At 39.3% G+C, this 4,500-nt stretch overlaps 1 pseudogene; it reads right to left on the bottom strand.

Annotated features, from left to right (window-relative positions):
- Positions 1-3,457: 3,457 nt before the first annotated feature.
- On the bottom strand, positions 3,458-4,500 carry LOC102860514 (annotated as a pseudogene).

Genomic DNA, 4,500 nt, shown 5'->3' on the forward strand with positions numbered 1-4,500 from the left:
CATATACATATACATATACATATACATATACATATACATATACATATACATATACATATACATATACACATACACATACACATATACACACATGTTGTTGTTTACTGTTAAGTTGGAACCAACCCATAGCTGACTCTCCAGTGGGTTTTCAGAGGCAGTTATCACACAGGAGAAGATTGTCCATCCTTCTCCATGGAGGAGCTGGTGGTCTCGAACTGAGTGCCTTTGGGATTGCAACACAGCATCTTGTCACTAGGCCACCAAAACTTAGAAATATTTTTAGTTTTTATGTGCCATCAGGTCATCTGCAACTCAGAATGACTCTAAGTACATTAGCTGTGAAACCTGTCCTATCCTGAGACAATCTCATCATCTCTGACAGACCTAATCCTATTTTTCGGGTCACTGAGTCAATCCATCTCATCCTTAGTCTTCCTCTCCTGTGCTGTTCCACCACCCTTTCAAGCATTATGTTCCCTCTCCCAGGAGTAGACCTTCCTGGCCATGTCCTCAGAGTATGTGAGATGGAGCCTTAAAATCCTTGCCTCGAGGGAGCTGCCTTGTTTCACCCTCTCCGGAAGTTTAATACTCTTCTCCAGCATCACAACTCAAAGACATCGATTCTTTTTCTATCATCCTTAGTTATAAACCAGCTCTCAAATACATAGCAAGTATTTGCAAAGGCCGTGCACTGGATCAGGTGCACCTTAGTCTCCAGACCAATATCATTGTTCTTTAGTACTCTAGAGAGGTCCATGACAACAGACCTTCCCAATGCAATTCACCTTTTAATTTCCTGACTGCTGGTACCAAGAGTGTAGAACCAAGCAAGCTGAAGTTATTAACAATCACAATCTCTTCTACATCTATCAGGAAGTTGCCAATTGGCCTATTGGTGAGAATGTTTGTTTCCTTAATGTTGAGCTTCAATCTATATTGAAGGCTATAGCCCTTAACCTTCTACAGCAAACATCTCATGTCCTCTTAAGTTTCTGCAAGCAAGGCTGTGTCAGTTGCGTAACACAGACTGCTGATGAGCCTTCCTCCAACCCTGACACCACATTCCTCCTCATAAAGTCCAGTCTCCTGCATGATCTGCATATAGATTGAAAAGGTGTGGGGATAGGATGCATCTCTGATGCAACCTTTTCTGACTTGAACCATGCAGTGTTTCCCTGCTCTGTTCTGACTCCTGCTTCCAGTCCAAGTATAGGTTCACATGAACACAGTTAAATATCCTAGGATCCCAAATTTCCTCAGGTTAGCCATAATTTGTTGTGATCCACACAGTCAAAATACCTGTTCATAGTCAATGAAACACAGATAGACATTCCTCTGGTACTCTCTACTTTCAGCCAAGAGCCATCTAACTTTGGCTATGACATCCCTGTGCCATGGCTTCTTTTTTAAAAAAATTTCATTATTAAATTTTATTAATTTTCATGAACATTTACAGAGATTTTGGGTTTCCATTCAGTCATTGTTGCACTATTTTCTCTACCCTCCCTGCCGCCATGGCTTCTTTTAAATATAATCTACACATCTGTCAATTCTCTGATGATGTACTGCTCCAGTCGTTTCTGCATAATCTTCAGCAGGATGTTGCTCATTTGTGATATTAGTGATTTCATTCAATAATTTCCACACTCTGTTGGGTAACCTTTCCTTTGGAAGAGAAATAAATGTAGATATCTTTCAGTTAGTTGGCCAAGTAATTGTTCTTCAGATTTCTTGACATAACCTGGTGAGCACATCCAGGGAAGCATCTGAAATATGTCATTTGGTATCCCATTAATTCCTGGGGCCCTGTTTTTTGCCAATTCCTTAAGAGCAACTTGAACTTACTCCTTCACCACCATTGCCTCTTGATCATACGTTGTTTCATGAAATTCTTCTGTGTCAGCCAATTCTTTTTAGCCTCTGTGCACTCCGTCTGTCCTCTTTTGATGCTTCCTGGGTCATTCAACATTCTGCCTTTAGCATCCTTAAGTATCACAATTTGCTTGAATTTGTTCTTCAGTTCCTTAAGCTTAAGAAATGCTGATTTTCCAACTCCAGCTCCTTGTACATTTCATTATAATATTTTGCTTTGTCTTCTTGTGCTGCCTTTTGAAATCTTCTATTCAGCTCATTTCTTCCCTTTGCTTTGGCTTCTCAGCATCTTTTCTTTCTCCTCTGTCTTTGCAGTGACATTTTGTATTCTTCATGAATGATATTCTTGATATCCTTCTACAGATCATCTGATTTTTGCTCGTTAGTGCTCAAGGCTTCAAACCTGTTCATGAGATGGTCTTTAAATTATGATGGGATAGACTCAAATCAAACTTTGTTTCTTGTGGACTTGATTTAATTTTTGATAGTCTGTTCCACAATCAGCACGTGTCCTAGTTTTCACATTTGATATTGAGCTTCTCCAGTGACTCTCCCCTCCCCCACCCCCCACACGTAGTTAATCTGATTCCAGGTGAAGTCCATGCATAAAGTCGCATTTTATATTTCTTATGAAAGGTGTTTGTAATGAATAAGTCACTGATTGTACAGAAGTCTATCATTCTGTCTCCCGCCTCATTTCTGTCACCATGCTTATGCTTTCTGACTACTGAACCTTTTCCCCTGTTCCTAACTTTTTAAATTCCAATACCCATTATTATCAAAGTATCTTGGTTGCGTGTACAATGGGTTTCTGAGTGCAAAAATTGGTAGAAGTAATTTGTTTCCTCCTCTTTGGCCCTCGTTTTTGGTGCATATATTTTAACAATAGTGGTATTAATAGGTCTTCTTTGTGTGCATATGAATATTATCCTGTCAATCACAATGTTGTATTTCAAGATACATCTAGAAATGGTCTTTTTTTAACTATGAAGGTAACATCCCATGCCAACAGATTTTATTTTGCCAATGCCTAGTATGTCAATATTTATGCGTTCCATTTCTTCCTTAACAATTTCCCACTTCCCCACATTCATACTTCTTTTTTTTTCATGGAAGAAACATTTTAATTGTTGCAAAAAACATTTTTATGAAGTAGAAATTGGTTTAAATAATCTTTGTAAGAATATGTTCTAGAAACTGGAGGTAACTGGATGTAAAATTCTGGCAGCTATTTAATAGAGCAGTCCCAGATGGTTTGGCTGAGGTCAATACCTAATGAGGACAAAAGCCTTGTCTGTGGGCAATTTTGGGTGATACCTGGAGAAGCATTACACTGTGCATAAACCAAATAGAATTGTTTTCACAACGGTTGTAAAGTTTCATACAGTAAAAGTTTTTTTCTACATGCACTTCAGTTTCACAGCAAGAGTGGTATAAAACGCCTAAACACAGAAGAGAGCATTCATGCAAGATGTCTAACTCCTTGATATAATAATGCATACAATTCCAAATGATTACACTATGATTACATCTAGGGCTTTCTCCAACTACTAGGTGCTGGTTATGGAAAGCATTGCCACCAGTATCAATATCTAGATAGCGGCCACCACCTTCTATTTGTTTTCTCTTTTTGCATTTTTTTCTTCATTTTTCTTAACCAACTCTGCTGTTGCTGCTTCATAGCAAAACTGGTAAAAACAAAGTTGCAATCATGGAACAAAGCACTTTGACATTCAAGACGTTTAAAACCTTCAATCTTCTGGCACAAAGAAAGCACTGTGCAACATTTAGAACTCTGATTTACAAACCAGGTAGTCACAAATTTTCCTAGTTTGAAGACTTCCACAACTTTCCTGATCAGGTCATCATAGGAGGTCTGGCTTAAGTTTGTTTCAAAGCTAACGTAAGGAAATTCTGGTTCTGGAGTGATGTGAATAGTCCAATAAGTTCCATCCTATTTCATTCCATTCATTGAATACCCGCAAGGATTGAACAGTGTGACATCAATGACAGAACCTGGTATCAGGCCACGAATTTCACTCTCATGAGTGACATCCTTTGCAGTAACACCATTTTTCACTGTCCATAACTGCTGGGTCAAGCTTACTCATCAGAATTTCCAGGGTTTGATCTGGCTGACTGATTACCCAACTCTCTGGAAAATCCAGAGTATACAAGTACAAGCAGTCAGAATTCATGCATCCCATACAGTATGCTGCTCCATTTGGGAAAATTGCATTAAGAAGTTCTATTTCTTCTTGGAAATTCTGGTGTGGGTACCCTCGGTGAGAAGGCTTCATGAAATTCTTAGAAGTATAAAAGAAGCTTTGAAGTGAGTCAAATCCACTGTAATCCCTAGCAAGCTTTAAGAGGGGAACCAGTGCTTTCAGCAAGAGGGTGGTACCACATGTCTTCAAAATGAAACATCTCTTGGAGACAAACATGCCACTCTCACTGCATACATAAGCTTCCTGCTTGTCAGTTTTTGTCACACTTATGATTGAACACTGCACATCCTTCCAAACTATATCCCACTCGGATCTTGGGATGGTCCTCAGATCCTTGGTTCACGTGGGGCTGCTGCCGGGAGAACCAAACCTCTAGCAGCTTCTTGGTCCCTTCGGAAAA

This window comes from Elephantulus edwardii, unplaced genomic scaffold, assembly GCF_000299155.1.
Source record: "Elephantulus edwardii isolate Elephantulus edwardi_28Jun2011 unplaced genomic scaffold, EleEdw1.0 scaffold00475, whole genome shotgun sequence".
Taxonomy (NCBI): domain Eukaryota; kingdom Metazoa; phylum Chordata; class Mammalia; order Macroscelidea; family Macroscelididae; genus Elephantulus; species Elephantulus edwardii.